The sequence below is a fragment of the Diplotaxodon limnothrissa genome, linkage group LG10 (genome assembly GCF_057381915.1).
Source record: "Diplotaxodon limnothrissa isolate DT_005_m linkage group LG10, D_limnothrissa_male_GT1.1, whole genome shotgun sequence".
NCBI lineage: Eukaryota > Metazoa > Chordata > Actinopteri > Cichliformes > Cichlidae > Diplotaxodon > Diplotaxodon limnothrissa.
The window spans coordinates 19,588,543-19,610,263 of record NC_140605.1 but is presented as its reverse complement, the minus strand read 5'-3'; positions in this window follow the sequence as shown (position 1 = coordinate 19,610,263).

Below are 21,721 nucleotides of genomic sequence, written 5' to 3'. Positions count from 1 at the left end.
TCTTGCCCTTTAATTCCTCCATGCCCATCACTTTTTGGGTTTTTATCAGCTTGTTTAACTATCCTCATAATTCTTGATTTCATGTCATATTCTTCCATTTACATGTACTGTATCTGCTTTGACTGAACTAATGTTGAAACTGAACCAATATGGTGCTGGCCCTTTGTGCCATAGTCATGCTGTTTAAGAGAACTGTTCTGAACTCTTCATTTGACTGACAACTTGGATGAAAGCATTTTGTACACGTATGTCATATTACATGTAATTAACAAACTGACAAATGAGGAGACTGAATTGCGACACTCTCAACATCTGCACATGAGACTTTGGAGCTGGACTTTTCCAGATTTCTTTCATGTTTTGATGACTGATTTTTTTTATTTTTTTTTATCAGTGCACCAATGGACCTTTAAAAGCTCCTTTAACTTAGTGACAATCATTAAACGTGGAGGAGTTTAGACACTGATGACATGAAAAGGAAAGCTGGACAGATAAATAAAAATGGCTGTTTAATACTTGCATACATTTCTCATTAATATGCCAAGCAATGGAATCCTAACAAGGCCCTTATTTCCTGTTATGCTGTATTGATTGATTGATTGATTGATTGATTGATTGGTAATTTATTTCAACATGTGAACAATATACAAGTACATTTAGAAAAGAAATGAGAGAAAAAAAAATATACTATACAAATTACATACAAAAAAACGTTCTGATTAATTTACATGTTGAAAGGGAGTGGGAAGAAGTATACACTTATTTAATCCCACCCCTGTCCCATAAATTATCAGTGAATATTTAGTCAGCTTCCTTACTGATATAATTTGTAATAAAAATAGTGAACAGATTTCTGATATACTATATACTATAATATCACATCATGAATTTTTTGTTTGTTTGTTTTTAAATAGAGACATTCACTTAATTTAAATATTTTCCTTTTCTTTATAGATCGAGAAGATCATATTTTTATAACTCTTTTTGAACAGTTTTATGTTTGGACATTGCTTTAATTCCATATTCAGTTTGTTCCATAGTTTCACTCCATGAACAGAAACACAAAAGCCTTTTCTTGTAGTACGTACCTTCATTGTTTTGAAGTTACAAAAACCCCTTAAATTATAACTTCCTTCTTTAAAAAAAAACATACTCTGAATATTACCTGGCAGTTCTTTATTTTTTGCTTTGAATAGAATTTGTGCTGTTTGGAATTTCACTATATCGTCAATTTTCAATATTTCAGACTGCAAAAATAGTGAGTTTGTATGTTCCCTATAACCTGCATTGTGGATGATTCGAATTGCTTTCTTTTGAAGAGTAAAAAGTGAATGTAATGTGGTTTTATAGTTATTGCCCCAGACCTCTGCACAATAGCTTAAGTATGGCGAAACCAGTGAACAGTAGAGAATATGAAGTGATGTTCTGTCGAATACCTGTTTTGCCTTGTTTAGTACTGCAATGCTTCGTGATACTTTGGAATGAATATATCTTACGTGAGCTCTCCAGTTAAGTTTTTCATCTATTATTACCCCCAGAAATTTATTTTCACTGACTCTTTCAATATCAACACCATTTATTTGAATCTTTGCATTTGTATTTAAACTACTATTTCCAAATAACATAAGTTTAGATTTATTCAAATTTAATGATAATTTGTTTTTATCAAGCCAGAACTTCACTTTACTTATTTCATTAGTCATATCCTCCAATAAATTCTGCAGATCATCACCAGAGCAAAAACTGTTTGTATCGTCAGCAAAGAGAACCATTTTTAATACTTTGGACACTTTACAGATGTCGTTAATGTACAAGTTGAAGAATTTTGGACCCAAAACTGACCCTTGGGGTACACCACAAGCAATGTCCATACATAAGGAGCAACCACCATTTATTTTCACAAACTGCTTTCTGTCACTTAAATAACTCCGGACCCAATCTAAAACTACCCCTCTGACACCATAACGTTCCAGTTTTCTTATTAATATATCATGATCTATAGTGTCAAATGCCTTTGTCAAGTCTATGAATAACCCAGCCACATATTGCTTTTTGTCTATGGAATTTGTGATGTATTCTATTGAATCTAATAGTGCCGATGATGTTGATCTGCTTGATCGGAATCCGTACTGACTCTCAGTGAGTAGTTTATGTTTATCTATAAATTTTTCCAGTCTGTTTTTAAACAGTTTTTCAAGAACTTTTGAGAATTGAGGTAGTAAAGAGACAGGCCTGTAGTTTGTGAAATGGTGTTTGTTTCCAGATTTGTATAGAGGTATAACTTTTGCTATTTTCATTCTGTCTGGAAATCGACCAGTTTGAAATGATAAATTACAGATGTATGTAAATGGTTTTATAATAGCCTCAATGACTCTTTTAACCACTATCATATCAATATCATTACAATCCAAAGATTTGTGATTTTTACATTTTTTGACAATTTCAAGAACTTCATTTTCATCAACGGCTGTGAGAAACATAGAATATGGATTTCTGTCAATCAGTGTATCGGGTTTTTCCTGTGCTTTCCCAGGATGAGTGATTGTTCTTGCTAAATTTGGTCCAGCAGTTACAAAGAATTCATTGAGACTATTTGCCACAACATCCATATTGTATTCTTCATGGTCATTACAAATGAAATACTTGGGATAGTTCTTTTGTCCAGTCCCACATTTTATAACACTGTTCAGGATTTCCCATAATCTTTTATTATTATTTCTATTTATATCTAATTGCTTATGTTTGTTTAGTGTATAAAATTCGGTACGCATCCTCTCGGTGTGAGTTGTGTGCTTTTTGATGGTGTTTGTTGGTGTCAGGCTCTATATTGGTTTTTCTTAAATTAAATAACAATAAAAAGACATGAACTAACATGAAGCACATTCATATATTTTTGGCTTTTTTGTATGAGCAGTAGTAGGTCATTCTTTAAGGCTTTCTGTAACCTGAAAGGAAGACAGCGCAAACAAAAATAAGCAGTGGTGTACTTTATGTATGTTTATTTACATACACACGGAGATGAATATTTCCCTATTATAAAATGAACATGACTGAAAACCTTGATTACCAAAAAACAGTGCTGGCATTGTTTTCCTCTATAAAACCATTCTAGCTAAACTTCCAGTTTAGCTCTGTATCCCTCTCTGTCCACATACCAATAGCTACCAGCTACACTTCTCTAAATGGTTACTTTGTCACTTTGGACATGGGATAATTTACAAAACAGACCTACATTTAAACATCCTTCTATCTTCAGTTTATTTTCTCAAGATTCCTATTAGCTGAAGCAGTGCAGCACCTTTATTCCTGGGGTCACAAATCCTTACATTTTAATAGTTTGCTGTTAAACACACACACACACACACACACACACACACACACACACACACACACACACACACACACACACACACACACACACACACAAACAACAAAAAACAGCTTCTCACAGCACAAATTATACCTGATATAACTTTTACAGATCCAGGCTCATGTTAACAGTTTCTAACCGTAGTCAAAAGTGTTTCTCTCTATCTGCAGTGGCACCAAATTCTATTCCTTAATAGCACCATCTAAAATACTTCTTATAACTGAATTGGTACTTGCTATCGGTAATACAAATTGTCCTCCTTGCTGATTTTTTTGTATTAATAAATATTAATAAAGAATTATAAATTTTTAATACAAAAAATAACATTTCTAATCAATTTAAATGAAAAATGAAGTAATATTTATATATTCAATTTAAAAGCATAATAAGTAATGTAGTGAAGGACACTTGTGGGTGTTTCTTTTGAGAAGTCATTTAATGCTTTAATCTTCTATGTTATGACTATTTTTAGCCATAACAATAGCACTCATATTTTATATTCATATTATTATGTGTAGGATTGTGCACATTTTGTTGTATTTCTAGCTTTTTTTTTTTTTTTTAGATGTGTTAGGTTGTATGGTCTCTAGTTTAGCCAGGTTTCTTTTGTAAACGAGATGCTGTTCTCAGTGGGAGTTCTTGGTAAAAAAAAAAGAAAAGGTAATGATAATCACAATACAAAAATGAAGCTGTTTCACCTCCATATTAGTTTGTGCAGCTACGTATCATACACGTGCCTGTTATCCTGCTACAACGTGTCTTTGGACTTGTTTTCCACGGCTTTTACTTCTCTTGATTTGGTCTCACCTGCGGTTCTCAGCATCCTTTCATAGCAGGTGTCCTGCCCTTGGTCCAAGGTGCGCCCCTAGCGACACGTTTATGGACACAGCTGCTAACCAATAGGAAGCTTGTCTTGCCTCAGTTACCGGCTTCTTGGCGTTCGATTGGTTGCTAAGGGCGGGGCACTCACATCCCGAGCAGTAGCGCTGTCAGCTGAGGCGGCACGACTCCTGGAGGAGAGAGACGAGGAGGATTGATGAAAACAAGCCACCGAATCACATAAACAAAGAACTGGTGCTAGGAAATGATCCTGTAGTGGCCGAGGTCGACGCAGAAAAGGTACAGTTAATCTAAATGATTCGCCAGTGCTATGCCCGGTGCTGTTTAACGGCTCTGTGTCAACCACAAAGGGAACCGAGCAATTTCTTAATACAACATCGATAGCTCTAACTACCACGGGGGGCTTCTACTAGCTCTTTAGCAGCTGAGTTAGCCATAGGCTTAGCCGGTTACAGTGGTCGGCCATTAAAAGAAAGAAAAGGAGAATGTGACTTAACCTAAACTCGCTTCTTTAGTTGCCTCGGTGCCACCAACACAGCGAACAATGCCGAGCGGCTTTGTGAGGCAAGTTAGCTAAAGCAACAGTGTTTATCTAAAACAGCGACTATCATAGTAAATCACACTTTATGATGGCTACGCTACACTTTAGCTATCAGCGAGGGAGCTAATGTAAATACCAGCAGTGCTACTTGCCAGTGATTACAATCTGGGAGCATTAAAAAAAAAGTGTGTCACGTCTGGAAGAGAAAACACGCACGTCTCTCAGTTCCGGTGCCCGTCTGATACCCTGTCTGGGCCTTTTGGACCCCTCACCGATGAGGTGTTTTTCGTCATTGAGAAGACGTGTAGAGTTGTGGGCTGTGGATCAATGTGTAGTCCAGGTCGGGTGGTCTCCCGTTGTTATTATCCCATTGCTGAGATGTCCAGAAGCAGTCAGCTTGGATGTTTTGTGAGAGGAAGCCAGTGTTTGAGGATGTATCATTGCAGGCAGCAGTACCCTGCTGACTGTTTTAAATGTTTTGAAATCTGATTGATATTTAATAGGGGTTTTGTGCTCTTCTGTTGTGTTGTGTTGTACTGTGCTGTGGTGAAGTGTGCTGCTCACACTGTTCACACATCTCAGGCTTACTCCCTTTCTTTCTCATGAATCATAGTCCTCTTCATCACTCCAGCTTTTTTGGCACAGCCAGTCAGCAGCAGCAGTAGGAGTGACCCAGTTAACTCTATTGTTCTGGGTATGGATTTACGCTACAAGTAACACACACACACACACACACACACACACACACACACACACACACACACACACACACACACACACAGTTTGACATGTGTGTCAGAGTATTGTGCTTCTCTGAGGTTCCTTCGATCCCTTTAAGTTTGTTCCCAATCTGGATTTCAAGATGTACAATTCCTGAAATCCAGACTGGTGTTTTTGGAATAAGTTTCCTCTACACCAGTCTAGTTTGATTTCATTTTTAAATAAGCATAATGCATTTGCACAGATAGTGATTATTCTTACAGATTCAAAGCTTATTTAAGGAAGTCCTTCTTTAATTGTTTGAATCTGAAACTTTTTTTAAGATTTAAATTTTCTTGTACTTGCTGTTTAATACGTGGAGGTGCTTTATAATGCGCTGCCCCACTCGGGCTTCAATTGCCTTTGTAGCATGACTGATTTATACATCAGCACCACTGTAGTGGAGCAAAAAGCCCTGCATTTATTACCTTTTAGCATCATCAAACCACATTAAAAATTCATTTTGAGAGAAACTTTATTATTTAAAATTAGAATTGGCATTTGTTTCTGTGCATTTAGTTGTAGAGAATATTGGCTATTCAAACAAAGAGTTTGCTATCAGCCACTATCCATGTGAGAGTATCATTTTAAAATTTTTGGCCCTCTATTATCGGGTTTCTCAAGTTTTGTAGAGAAGCCTTCTTTCACCCCTTTTATGATACTTGAGACTCTGTTTTTTGGCACGTTAGTGTAAATGGCTGAGTTCTTTTAAGCTTTACCGTCTATTTGTCGACAGGCCCTTCAATCCCGCTCACAGGTCACAGAGATCAGATCTAAGGAGCTCATGACAACTTTTTTTTTTTATTTTTTCCAGACAACTTTTAACATGAGTGGCAGAGACTAATCTGGTATAATGCTGCTGTAAGTTTCCAAAATATATTTTTGGAAGCTTAATTAAGGTTGTACGGTGTGGATGAGCATGGCCACCCTTTATTTGTTTAAGTAAATCTGCCAGAAAGTAACTGCTCAGCCATCTCCACACACACACGCGCGTATGTGTGAACAACAGAAAGTGCGACCTCACACTCTGGACTGGTGAACCTCAGTCAGCTGAGCTCTCTGTCTTTCCTCACCCTCTTTGTTCCCATAGATACCACTAGACACCTCACTCCCACTGCCTTACATAACGTGGTTCTTCTGCCAGAGACACACCAGTTGACTCACACACAGAAGACATCATCACACAGTCCTTACCATCACGCTCCCTGTTTGTTTTGCCCCAGGTGCTCATTTTATGGGTGTGCTGTTCTCCGAATATTATTCAGAGAGCAGCTAAATAGTTTTTGTCTTACATGGCCTGTTAAGCCTGTTTGAGCGGCGTGTCGATGTATTGATTTAACAAAGAATTAATTGAATTTGCTTGTGTGTGTTTTGTGTGTGTGTGTGTTTGTTTTAAGATTTTAGGAAATTGTTGAGGGAGCGTTGTTTCACGCCTGTAGATTTAATGGAGCTCTGAGGCTGTTTGATTATGCATTAGCCCGCACATTGGAGACTCCAGAGATACTGTTATATAACACAGCTCTATATGGAAAGACATATTGCTGTGTGTGCGTCTGTTTACACGTACACTTCAATGGCTAGTGTGATGTAATGCCGTGATGCATTTTTTTGTAATTGATGTTTTGATGTCTCATTTTGTTTTTAAAATCAAGCCATCAGTCCTTGCTTTTATCTTTTCTGCGCTGCAGGCAAAGCTAATTGTGTTTAAAACAATCTTGTCAACGTACAAACTAACAAACCTGACCTCCTCAGAAAGAAACACTATTGGTAAGCAGAGCTTTTGTTTCTGTAATGGGCTCAAGAGGGCACCATTGTAGAGCCGGTGTTTGGGCATGATAATGGCAGGAGAAAAAAAAGATGGAAGATAATCAGTTGTTAAACTACCAATGTGGACAATACAGCTACAATACTGAGAAAAAGTGCTGAGTCACTCCTCATTTCTTTATATTTTATCGGGAAAATGAAAAATAGGTGCAGTGATTTGTTGAAGCATGCAAAAATAATGCAAATACATTATATAATGCAAAAACAGAGTTTTTACACTTCTAACAAACTTGAAAGTCAATATTTGGTGTGACCACCTTTATTATTCAACACAGCCTGAAATCTCTTTGACAAGCTGTCTTGTTATATCTCTAAGTAGTCTTCAGGAATAGTTCTTGGGGCTTCTTGAAGCACATTCAAAGCTCTTCTTTGGATGTTGCTGCCTTTTATTCTGCTCTCTGCCAAGATCCCACACTGCTTCAGTAATGTTGAGGTCTGGACTCTGTAGAGAGACGAATCCATGGCTGATAGTGTTGCTTTGTGTGTTTTTCTCTCCAGGTATGCCTTTACTGCATTAGAAGTGTGTTTGAAATCATTGTCATGCTAAAAAAAGAAGACTCCACTATGTTTTACTGATACCTGTAGACTGTTGTACCGCTCTCCTGATCTCTTGGTTCAAACCAAGTAGTTAAGATCTGTTTTTGATTTTTAGTTAGTCAAGTTCTTGTGCAGTTTGACATACCTTGGCTATTTCTCCCTGTTTCCCTTCCACTGAGATCATTTCTGATGAGACCACAGCAAACAGTAGATGGGTCAACTGAAAGGCCAGATGCATCTCTCAGGTCCTGTCTGGATCTGGCTTGTTTTCTATTCCTTAAAGACATGACTTTCAGATACTGTTCATCTGCTATTAATACATTTTTATATACCGCCACTTCTTTTTGTAAGATATGAGACATTTTGAGATAATAGCTCCTTCACATCTGCCTTCATGTCGGTAATTTTCATTGATTCAACTAAAGAAATGGGGTCATATTATGTTTTGTTTTATTTTTTTGTTTTTTGTGACAGGCTGTCTTATGTTATGGTTGAATGGTTCTTAGATTAGTGTTAAGTTGCTTAACAATTGAAAGACAATCCTCTGAAAATGGTCAGAGACAAGGACCGGACTGAAAGTGATTGAAAAAGGTATTTTAAAAGACCTGCAGAGAGCCTGAGGCAAAATATCACAATAGGGTGGCAGACAGTACAGTAATTGTAGTGGTGCATTGCAAACTTTTAAACGTGATCAATTTTAAACTCGTGACACATCTTTTCACTTGTATAGGCTGTTTTAATCAATTGAATCTGTTTGATGTTTGAGTTTAAGTCAACAAAAATGAATTATTAGTCTGATAATCAAGCCTTCCATTCTTCCCCAGCACTGGCTAAAAATAATTACACACCTTTATGGAATGCAATTCTTTTGCGTACAACCTTGTACGCAGTGTACAATGTGGTGTTCATACTTTACACTATAAAACAAAAATCAAAGTAGTTTTGAAAGCATGCGGAAAATGCAGCCGCTAAAAGTGAAAGTTTCATTTTCACTCCGAGAAGTCACTCTCAGCTTAAACCCTGCCCAAACATGCAGTAAATATAAACATGTCAGTTACTTTGCCTGTTTAAACCAGTTTTATGAAGGCATGCATGTATAAAGTAGGTGTTGTACTTAATCAGCTTTGTTCATCACACACCAACCAGCCAATTCTAACATTTAGTGACATCATGAAGGATTCCCTTACTTTTAATTAAATGTTAATTCCTTTGTACTGTTCACAAGGAAAATTTGAATGTAGGATTCTTACATGTAACTTTTACTTAAACAATAACAATTTACTAACCTTCATTTTCTTTATTGTCACACGCATCAATGATGATAATGATTTAGTAAGGCTGAAAGGTATTTGGTGCTTGATTTAACCACAAAGTAAAATCACTCTCCTTTATTATAAGTGTTAACTCAAAATATGCACTCAGTCATACGCTCTTGCGGGAGCAAATGTCCCCTGTGATCTGGACTGATGCTTGTGGTGAGGCGCGGGTGTCATTAACTGTGAACTGAATTAGTCTTGATTTGTTGCTTAAGACCAGAAGTAAACTTGTTTATCTTCTCTTGTTCGACCGGCTTGCTGAGTGTACGGGGGAGTCTGGAAACTGTTAACAAGACAACGTATTTGACTGACAAGAGAGATAAAAGTCCCCTGTCACAGAGGTCCCAGATGGTGCAATTTAAATAGTAGGTGGAGGGATGATCAGAGAAGAAATACAAGGGGTTGCTTTGGGCTGCTGAGGTTAAACTAAGAGGTACAAAGCAGAAAAAGGTGGAAAAAAATTGGGTTTAAAATGACCATCATTCTCAGATTAATAATTAATTCTATGAATCTTGTTAATCTGGGATGTGAACACATGGAAAAAGCAGCAAAATTGCAATTTTTGATTTTTAAAATAAAAGATCCCACAAAAAATGGTTGTGGCACAGTCTCCTTTGACCTAGACTGTGTGGGAGGAAGTAGTTTCTACATTTCAGACTGAATGTTGAATGTGAGACTGGATGGCTCCGCTTTGTCTTCTCAGCTCAACTTTCACCTCTGACTTGCAGGGACACATTTCTTTCTTTGTTGGCAGTGTTGTGGCTGATAACTAAAGTTGAAAAGCTGCACAGTCTACATAAAACTGAACAAAAACAGAGGGACGCTCAGGGGAGGAATCACAGTTAAGGAATGGCAGCTGTTTATTTTAGCCTATGACCCTGTGGTTTGTGTGTCTCTTTGGGTCTATTTGGTTGTCCCATAACACCAAACCATGTCTGTACTGCGGGCAGAAGCTGGTGCTTATCTCATAATTCATATTCAGGCTGATTTGTGTGCAGGCTGTTAAGTAACTCAGAAATTATGACTAAAAAACTAATATTATACTAATAGTCAGGTCAGGTTGTTTCTAATACATATCTTAATGCAGATAAAATGAAAATGCAGAAAAGACAGATACTTTTATCTGTGGGGTTTCTTTGATTGGTTGGTCAGAATTAAAGATTAAATACAGAATAAAAGTCTCCTGTTTGTGTGTGTTCATGTGAGGAAGAGTGAATGAGTCTGTTTTTAATAGTTGGCTGTTGTACTGCCTTAGGGGACGGCACGCCTCTCTAACTGACTTTGGCACCGAGCCTCACTGTGCCTGTTTGCCAGCCGTTAGCTATTTCCTTGCTCTTTGTTTTGTCTCCAGACACTAGCTTGTGTGATGTATTTATTCGACCTTTGACCTTGATGGCATTTGAAGTCTCCTTTGTTTGTGGTGATTGTGGAGATTCAAGAAAGACAGATTACAAAATTCAAGGAAGGAAAATTCTCATTTCCTGTTAGCAGCCAGTGGCCGGTGTAGCTTCAAGCAGATGGCCTGAAGCAGGGATGAGAAGAGGGCTACAGAGTTGTGGTAACGTCAATTCCACATGCCTTACGTATATATTTTTTCATTTTCAACAAAGACATCACTTCCTGTGTATAAAAAGCATCACCCTCTGCACAACACCATCTCGCTTTATCCAGCATTTTTCACAATGTGGTTTCCCACTCCACTGAACCTGCAAACAGTGTTTAATGTGTAAAGTGGGTTTAGTGTTTTCCCATACGAGAGAGTTTTAATCATCCTAATTAAACCTGTGTTGCAGTCTTTACATGGAGGGCGTGAAAGTTTTGTTTTCACACCTACATGCGCAAAATCCCGGGATGATTCACCAAGTGAAGCTGATGTCATGACGATGGCATACACAGCAGGAAGTCACCGGAGGATATGGAGCTCCCAAGAGATGTTTACCACCTTACCTGCAGAGAGAAGATTGAGTGAGGAGTAAAGAAAGATTACACTTTTTTAATAAAGAACATTTACTTGAATAATTCATGTAGTGTAAGTGTTTGAAAAAAGACCCTGCACATTATTTGCGAGGCTTTGACTTTAAAAATTTCCATTTACATATTGAGGAAGACTTTTAGTAATGTGAGTTAGGATTAAAGGATTAGCATTAAAGAACCACATAATTAGGGTTAAACTAAAACAGTGCAGTGTATTCCCCGTGAGATTTGTTTTTGGATAAGGGGCTGGGATGTCATTTGCGTTTTGACATTTGGCGTAATTCCTGGTCCCTTTCCAGAATTAGATCAAGGAAGTTTTACCTTCAACAGTAACAGTAGCCTACTTATATCATAATGTTGTAACACTTCCGTGTATAGCTGTCATTGTTTTCTTTTTTTTCATGAGTGTACATAAATATGCATTTGCCAGACTTTATTTGACAGATTTAAAACCACATGACAATCACACCCCACAGTTGTCTCTGAAATGTGTGTACTAATCAGCAGCTGATTGTTACAAACATAATTTTAGGCTACTGTGCTTCCTGTTTGTGTTTTCACCCACCCAAACACCCTACCCCCCACCCCTCCAAGCTTTGTTAATGGGTGTGTCTGTCCTCAGGAATCCTACACCATTAACAATTGAGGTTACTGTAACTGGCTAAACAGCTTCGACCAGTGAGCGCAGGGTATCTGACACACCAACACGCAGTGTTCCGGCTATCCAAAGCAGTAAACAGATGCCATTCTTTAATGCTCTACTGCTACGCGAGAGGGGAAAAAGGATGAAACAAGAGTCAGGAAGCAGGTGTGTGAGAGAGGACGCAAGAAAGAAATCATTTTTCTCATTGCCAAAAATGCCTCTGTGAGGGAAGGTGAGTAGGAGAGAGGAAAAAGAGAGGAAGAAAATGCGAGGCAGTGGAGGGGTAAAAGAACCACCCAGATTTAACAAACCACCCAATCAAGCTGCGTTCTTGGAATTGGCTCCCTCCCCTTTTTTCACCACCTGAGAGTGAAGAAACACAGCTGTGCCTCAGAGGGCTGAAAAAGACAGAAGGAGAAACGCTCTGAGAGCAGGTGAGAGTTGAAGTGGGGCACGCAAAGAGAAGAAAGGTTTTACAGAAAATCTGCTTTCAAATAAAATAAGATTTTTTTTACAAAAAAAATGTTTTCAAAATCTTAAACAACTGTGAGAAAGCCTCGAGAGGAAGACCTGAACTCTCAGGAGAACTGTGTAACAACAAAGCGATGAGCTCACTGTCTCGGGATTGAATGAACACAACATAAAGCGAATAAACCCTGAAAGGAAACTGGATACCAAAATGTGGGGAAAAAGGTGAAGAGTGAAAATGGACTGAATGGCCTTTTTAAGTATTTTTCCTTCCTCTGGGACAAGGATTTTTTTTTTATTTTGAGTCTTCTGTGGAACAATGTAAAGTTGTCTTTCTTCCTCTGAGGAGGGCCACATTTTGACAATATTCTACGAGGTGTCGGTGAGCTCCTGTGGAGACTGGCTAATGAGCAAATAGGGGAGACATGTCTCTAGAAGATGTCAAAAGCACCACCAGCCTTGGGGCTGAAAGCAGTGCTTCAGATCATTGCAATGGCCACTGTCTGAACCAACATCAGGATCACGGGGTGAACCAAAGTGAAGGCCAGGATGAGATCGTTCTGGACCGTATTGCCTCTCTGTCAGTGGATAAGTTTGATCCCAGTGACTTCACAGGGAGGTTTTCAAAGATCCAGTTGAGGTCCAGAAAGAGGAGAGGGATCATTAATAGAGGTATGTGGAGACTGGCTCTACAAATGTTGTGTGTTTTGGGTTTTTTTTGTTTTCTTCTTCTGAAGAGCACAAATGTGAATGAACACAAGATGAGTCAACACAGAGAGGAGGCAATGAGATACATGTTTTGTAATATTCCCAGGAAGTTTGAATGTGATTGCTTATTTGTCATGACCTGAGGAGTTAAGTTTAAGGGTGGAAATGGCAGAAAGACCGGTCGAACATCCAGCTGAAAAAATGATCCTCCGCTCGCCAGCTGGAATGTGGGTGTGTGCGGTTTTTAGCCGCTTTGAGATTTTAAATAACTCAGATCTTCTGCTACCTGTTTAGACCCCGTCTGCCTCTTTATGTACACCACTGCAAAGCTCGTCTTTGTTGTCACTTGGAAACTAGACTCGACAGGTGTATTTGTTGTGGGTTTTGAAGACCCTGTGAAAACTGATACCCTCTGTGTCTTTAGAAAATGCCACAAGGTTACTCCACTGATCATGAATCCAGAAAGAGGCATGCCATTTCTGGCCTCAGGATTGTTGTTTTCCTCAAACCACTTGTTCTCTCTCAGCTTACCTTAAACTCTGTGAATTGTATGTCTATACACTTCCAACATTTTAGGGAGTCTTTACAGGTACACTTCGGATCAGAGTATTGTTTAAATTTTGTAATAATGTATCAGTTTTTAGATTTATTAAGTCAAGTAATACTGAATGGCATTTGAAGGAAGATCCAATTGAAGGCACTTTAGGATAAGAAAAGCAGAATGCTTATTTTGTGTCTCTGATTGGACTTGAAAAAAGATGGAAACATAGGTGCATGTTGAAGAGTGAAAAGGGGGAATTCTGGTGTGAGGTAGTGTCTGTGCAACAAAGCAGCACCTGCACAAACATGCCTTTATTGAGACTTCTCAATAAATGAGCTTGTAGAGTGCAAATGTTAAAGAAATGCGGTGAAATGTAAGATTATAGAAGCCTCTGCTGCTGAGATAATGTACATGTGTTAGTCTTTGATGGTACACAAATGTGTTCTCACTAGAGTTATCTGACCCAGCTGTGTCAAGGACACACACTGTGTGAGCCCCGAGCCTCAAACAGCCTCTCTGTGGTCGTTTGAAGCAATTTATTTGCAATCTGTGTTTATGCGTGAGAGTGTGCTCATGTGCTGTGTTATGCTGGTTCGGTTAGCATGACAAAAACACATCACATTAACAGATGTCTGACACATGTTGACTTGTTTACTATGGTTTTTGTGATTGTGTCAATTTGATTTATGAAGCTGAAATGAGTAATACAATCACAGATGAATAGACATTTATGCTAGGAGTTCATTCCTTGATTGAAATGTAATATTAAACATCCACAGCTCCAACATCTCCATCATTAGGTCGTGAATGATAATGCTCCAGTGAAACGATGTCTGTCTGTGCTAGACACAATGTATCAAACAGTCTCTGTTTGACTGATGAAATTGTGTAATCTCACTGGGATTACATTTCAAGTGTGTGTCTTTGATTCAAAGATGTTGTTTAAAGGACATACCATTCGCTCCCTCTATTGTTATTGTAAATTGTTAAAGTCACAACTGTTAATTTTAATTTAAGAGAAACAATAAATTCTTGATTTATCTCAAAAGTTGGCAAATTAGTGTGATACTAAAAAAGTTTTTTAAAAAGTGATTCAGTTTTGAGGTACGGTGACGATCACATGGTTAACTATGACTGTGACTCTGTGCCTGTTATAAACTTTCTCCTCATGCTGAAAGTGAGAAATCGCCTCTTTCTGCATCACTCTCTGTGTTTGTGCTGATGTGGAGGGCAGCTATTTACACCTCTGTACCCATTCTGTGCCACTCAGCAAGTGGGAAGTGTTATATTCATGTAGTGTAAGACTGTCTCCACCCTCCCTGTGACAGCCACTCAACTTTTCTGGTTGAAACATTTTCACTGTCATATTAGATAGTTGACACATGGCAAATATTGGCATGAACAGCTCTGATCTTTCCAGTCTAGAAGAGATGACGTCAGCTCATCATCATCATCATCATCATCATCATCATCATCATTTATTCCTTTACTTTAAAAGCAAAACAATAAAAAAATAAAAAATAAAAGCCCCAGCAGTGAAAGCTGTTCTGGAGTTTACTCTTGTTTGCTTCCCTTCTCTTATCACTTCTGAGCTTGGCTTCTGTCTCTCATTAGCCACTGTTTGCTGTCTGACTAGAATATATGTAACTCCACACATGATTTTCTTCTTCTCTTCTACTCAGGGCAGGGTTGGGGATATATTGACATGCTCCACCATCTCATGATACAGAATGGTTTTCCACAAAAGGCCCCTTCGTACTTTCAAAAGCTGAAAGGGTGGTGTTGTTTCTTCACATTCTGTTGATAGCATTAGTTCAATCTGAAGCCTGTAAACGGTTTTGATTTAGAATGAGTACCATTAATGGAGATGACTCAGCTACTTATCTTGCAGATAGTCTGTTTAGCGTTGCTGGTTTACACACTGCACATGATTTAAGCTCCACCTTTGATTGTTTAGATGGAGTGGCCCCCTAGTTAGTAACCATCATTAGCAGTGGAGTCTTTTGGGCTAAGCTTTGTAGAAGTGTGCAGTGGCTCGATGTTTCCGAGGCTCAAAGGTAGCATACCTTGATGTGGATAACGTCCTCACACCTCCTCGCTAACGTATTGTTTTATAACCATCTTATAACTGCCACATTTTCAGAACAACAGGTTTGCATTATCTGATGCTGAGCAGCCTCATGCTTATTGATTGTATCACTCATTCATTGCACCACAAAAGGTCAGGTTATTATGTTAGACTTATAAACAGACGTATAAATACAATAAAAATGAATTGGTGACCCATTATACTTGTAGACCAAGTATAAATGAAATCTTAATTTACGCTTCACATGTATAAGTACACTGTATATATGTGTGTGTTCATGTGTGTTTGCCTGTGTGAGTAAAGGAGTCACATTCCAACAGCTGGCATGCCCGGGCCCCTGCTCAGAATGTGAGGAATCTCAGCCGCTCCATAGGGGTGTGTTCATCTCTATGTCCATGATTTTTTTCTCTCTCTCTTTCTTATAGGCTCCATATGTGTGTCATTGTAACCCAATGGGAAATATGCCCCCTTTCCCCGTTGTAAGTCCTGAAATTTTATTGATTGTCCTATTGTGCATCTGCGCTGTGCTCCGGCGAACACTCTGCAGGCTTCATTTACATCAGTCAGAGCAGAAAGAGTCAAACGGCAGTACATAACAATTCAAATTTCCCATATATAGCCCCACCACCACCACCAGCCGGCACATGTAACTGTTTAACCTAATGTGGGTCAACAAGCAAACATGCAAACATTTTCATGCAGTCTCACGAGCAAGACTGGATGAGAAAGATAAGAGTGCAGACTTTTAAATATTTAGCTGTCATCTCATCAGTACAGCACTTGGTGCACCAGAAGTCAAGTGGTTGTTATACACAGGATGTTTTGAAAGTTTCAGGAGAACATTTTGAAAATTGCTTCATATCTAATGATTGTCAGTTGGGCTTGATTGTCTTGTATGCAGGTTAACAGACAAAATTGTGATTTGCTTATTCTGTCAGGCCCAGCACTGTGATGGGACAACAGATGTTGCAGACAGGAATAGGCTTTCAGTGCTTCTTTGATATATTTCTCCTCCTGTGGGATTAAACTGTAATTGTCTGTTAATATGAACCAGGCCATCCATGCTTGGCAGCTCTCCTGTGAGCTGCCAAGCTTTGCATAATACTGTATCCTATACACTCTTTACTCTTCCTCTCACTCTCATTTTTTTGCTCTCCCTCCCTCGGCCGCTCACATGTCCTGTGGCACTTCCGCTGTTCATCCAGGGAATTGCACAATGACCCTAATTATCCACTTGTACTTCCAAGCTTTTTCAGCCAACCGTAACATCACTGCCACAACTTTATGCTTAGGCAGACATTTTCAAAGGCTTTTTAAGGTAGAAAGAATTTAGTTTGTACTTAGGTACACCAAAGACTCAGTTAGAAGTTGAACTAAAGCTATGAGATGTGGCAGGTTATTATGAGATGCTAGCAGAGTCCTGACATACAGTGTGTTGGTATTGGCCTGTGTATCTACTTAAAGGAAGACAAAATTAAATATCAGCTGCACTGCTGAGGTAAGGGATGCTTCATCAAGCAAAGCAGATTCAAATCTCTTAAGCTGTGATAAGCAAAGGGAGCCAACTCTTTGCTTCGATTTGACTTTTCACACCATGACACTGTATCTTCTCACTACACACTCAAGACAGCAGAGATACCTCGTTTGCAAAAAAAACAAAGAATCAAGCTCACATTCGCCACATTAAATATTTATCGTCTGGAAATGATATCCAGCAGCACCAAGGCACCTGAAATGATCACAAAAACATTCACTCAAATGTCGCGCTGTTAATTACGTGATCAAATTTGTAAAGCATGAACATTGCATCTAAATTATTGACAGGTTAATTTCCCATGTGCCACATGAATCATTTCAATTCTGCCAGAGGTGTGAAGCAGTTGTACCAGCTGATAAGTCAGGAATAAGTCAGACTTCATTATCAGTGTCAATGTCTAGGCTGGCTGACAACAACAACACATTTAATTTAAAAAAAAACTCTATTCATCTGAAGGGTGTAACAAAAAGGTTAAAAAATAACTCTTTTGCTTGATTTAATGAATAAAAAATCACTGCAAGCAAACTAGTGACAAAGATGATGATGGATCATGGAGGGAACATGAATGTCTGCACCCGATGTAACTTGCACATGTATTGAATGGTGTTAAAAATATCCATTTAAAGAAAGAGAAATATATTTTAGTTTTATTTTTGTTTATTTTTTGTCTTCTTCTTCCTTCTGGGATTTGGATACAACAAGAAAAGTATGCATACTATACACAAAAACACACTATTGCCCATTTCTTGTTTTTATACTTAAGATGAATTATTCTTAAATGAAGACATTGATCTGACACATGTAAAATGTAGCCAATTGTGTTTATTGTTATCATTTTATTATCATCTCTCTACCCTGTGTTCATTTGAGAACACAGGGTCGGGAGGGCCAGGATGAGGGCCGTCAACTCATCAATTGTTTCTGCATTTTGCTTCTCCAGTTTCTGGCATCTTTGCTTCACTCCTTCTAATGTTGCTTGTGTTTCTCCAAGCTTTTCTTTCAGTTCTTTAGCTGATGCCTCCTGTGTTAGATTTGCCTTAAGCATGTCTCTATTTCTCTCTTGTGCGTTGTTGTGCAGGTGTTCGAAGTGCTCATTTCTTCTCTGGATTTCTTTAAGCGTACGCTGCAGGTCGTCATGTATTTTCTCTTGTTGTTGCTTTTCCGCCTGCATTTCACTGTTCTGGCGCCTCAAGTTGTTGAAGTTCAACAAGATCCCATTAATGAGCTCTGATTATTTCTTGCAATTCCACTGATACTACGCTGCATCTCCGAGCATAGCTTTTCCACTTTTTCATTTTCTCCTTCCAGTTCAGTTGATTTTTCCTTCATTTCATTACAAAATTCTTGCAGTTGTACATTTTTCCTCTCAACGTCCTGGAGAATAAGTTTTTCTTGTTTCTGTTGTCCTTTCTGTTCCTCTTCTACCTGAAGAAGCATTTTATTTTTGAATTCTGTTTCATCAAGCTTTACCTTGAGCATTTGGTATTGTTCCTCCATGCCTTTGAGTTTGCACTGCATTTCTCTCTGCTTTTTGTCTTCTTCCTCCTTTTCTTGGAGGATTTCTTTAAATTTTTCCAGTGCTTCATCAAGTTTTGCTTGGCGCTCCTGATTTTTTTGGCTCATGTCTCGGAGATCCCACTGCATCACCTCAATAGTAGCGTTCCTGTCTTGAAGCTGGGCAGATATCTCTTTTACTTCGGCGCTCTTTTTCTTGTTCTCTTTAATCAGGAACGCAATCTGCTCTCGTGCTTGACCAAACATTATTCCCCAGCCCTCATTAATAATGTTTATGTCAGGCTGGCGTTGTTGTCTTTCTTCAAGGTGTCTATTTTGTGCTTCTATTTGTGTTCACTTCTCCTGGAGTTGAAGCTTCTCTTCTTCAAGGTGTTTAATTTTGTTTGGTAGGTTGTAGTTCTCCTTTCCTTTCCTTCTTTCCTCTAATGCCCTTTGAATGAATAAGGCGCCATCTGGGGAAATTGGCTGGCCACACCAGGAAGGAGAGGCGGCGTAATCCTTTTTTCTTTGTTGGTATTTTCTTGGATACATGTTGGAATCTGTGCACAGTTACTCTGAAAAGGTTTCCAAATATTTCCAAATGTATCTGGTCGAACGTTTGAAGACTGTGAACAAACTGACTAAAAATTGCTGCTTTTCACTTGTATTTATGGAAAATCAATAATCAAAGGACTTAAGATTCCTTGCCAATGAGATTGTGACATGGCATTTTAGAATGGGAATATTGTTTTAAAACCCTTTTCAAAATTAACTTAATATTTGAGTGAAAAGATTGAGGGAAAAAAAGTGGGTTTTTTTCTACATAATAGAGCTATAATAAATGTTCTGGGGGGTTTAAGTACAGAAATCAGCTGCTAAACTATTTTTATTGACTTTTGGTGTTGGGAATGATTTACAGTCTGTTCTGTAGGAACGCTGAATTAATATATTGGCTGTCTGGCCCCTTCTGGATACATAATAGTTGCTGAAGGAGATTTTTTTTCATCCCCAGCTGATCTCCATCCATATTTATATAAAATCTAGCATGCTCCACACCACACAAAGTCAGAAGCCAGTTAAAATCTGTGTGTGATACCTGAGGTGGTGCTGCACTGACCATTTGTTTCTGGCAATTTGCTGGTTCAGCCTGCCTATCACTGCTACTCTTGGCTCTTATTGGTCAGTGCAGGCTGACGGCATGCTCACTCAGCACAATATGAAACAGAGCAGGAAAACAATAGAAACATTAGTGCTGTTAGTCTGCTCCATTATAGCTACAGCGGTATGAAAACTGCCTTTTCATTGTCACTCACTCACTAGTTTTCACCTTCCCAGTTTATCGCCCTCTATTTTCAACATACCCTCTATGTAGCACTAGCTGGTGTGTGTGTGTGTGTTTGCCCCCCCCCCCCCCCCCCCCCCCCCGCACTCTTTCTCTGTCTTCCCTCTAAGAGGATTGGCTGCTTGCGTCTACCAACATCTGTGTATCACTGTCCTGAGAGAGCAAAACAGAGAGGGGATGGGGGGTGTTAGCCAGCAAGATAGCAACACAGAGCTCAGGCAAGCCTGAGAGACACTATTTCTCTTTCTCTCTGGCATACACACACTCTTCCTCGTGCACACATGCAAACAAACACACACACTCAGCAGTAGACAGCCGCAACATCCGCATCGCTCGCTGCCCACCCGCATCCTTCTCCCCCTTTCTCCGAGCCTTATTCCTGTCGGAGCGCTCTCCTCTTTCTCTTACTTGCTCCGTCTGCAACGCCTCATCCTGCCGTCCTGTCCCCGCTCTGCTGTCTGTCACCGTGGCGACATAGCCTCTGCAGCCATGGCGACCAGCCAGCAGGATTCGGGCTTCTTTGACATCAGCCTCAAGTCTCTGCTGAAGTCCTTTGGAGGCAGTGAGTACAGCTAACAGATCACTGTTGTTGTTGCTTGCTGCTGTGCCCAACAAATGTGTGATACAGTCTGCCCTCAACTCATCATTAATGGATCCTGCAGTGTGCAGACTATGCTTATTTGTGTTTACGTTTGGAGTTCAGGGACAAACGGACGGCACACAATGTGATCAACACTGTCAACATTTGGCAATATTACGTAACGTAATAATGGAAGACAAGTAGTTGAGCAAGAGCTCCAGAGAATGAGGGTAAATCTGGCTTCTCAGCAGTTTTCTATACATAACATTACTTAACAGAAAAAAAGTGTCACTATTTGACTTTGAGCCTTTTACAGAAATTCTAAAGTCAATCAGAATTTGTCAATAAATAAAAACAAAACAAAGCTGTCTGTTTACATGTGATATTATTATGTGCGGTCCAGAAGACTCAAAATATCTGTTTACAAAACAGAAGGTAAAGCCACCGTAGGTCGCTGTGAGGCAGTCCGTCACCGGCAGCATCTCTCTCGACTGTTTTAACTGGGACATACTGTACTTTACAAATCTGAGACATTACAGTAGTCAGAACACATCGCTGTATTATCGCCCCATTTGGACTCATCTGCGTGCAGCCTGTAGTTTACCTTGTAGAGAATGCAAAAATAAGGCTTTGTTGTTGTTGTGCTGCAGTGATTTTCCTGTACTGGCTGATCACTTCTTGTGGCAGTCTTCAGTTTGTTTATGTGTGCCTCTTTGAGAAGTCTCTAGATTCCACACAGCTCATGTGTCAGGTGTGCTTTGAAGGTTACTGACAGCAGGGGTTACGTCGGTGCAGTGGTTAAGGAGGAATTTCATGGGCCGTGTCGATGGTTCCCCTTGAGCTATTGGTGATGTAATAAAAAATGAAATCACTGCAGAAACAGACGTGTTTCCTCACTTGTCACAGCTGTAGACCAGACGCAGACATGTTGGTTTTGTTTGGCTCAAGGTCATGATATCGATAGCAATCAGAAGACTTAAAAGCCAAGAATCAGGCTTTTAGCTCCAACTTAGGTTGGTGTTTTAACTTTTAAGTTGCTGTGGAGTGAAATCACTAGACAAATAGCTGACCTCATCATCTCCTGCCATCGCTTTGAAATATTCATGCGCGTAATGTCAACTACTTCGGCTTTAGTTTTAATCCTTTTTTAAAATTACA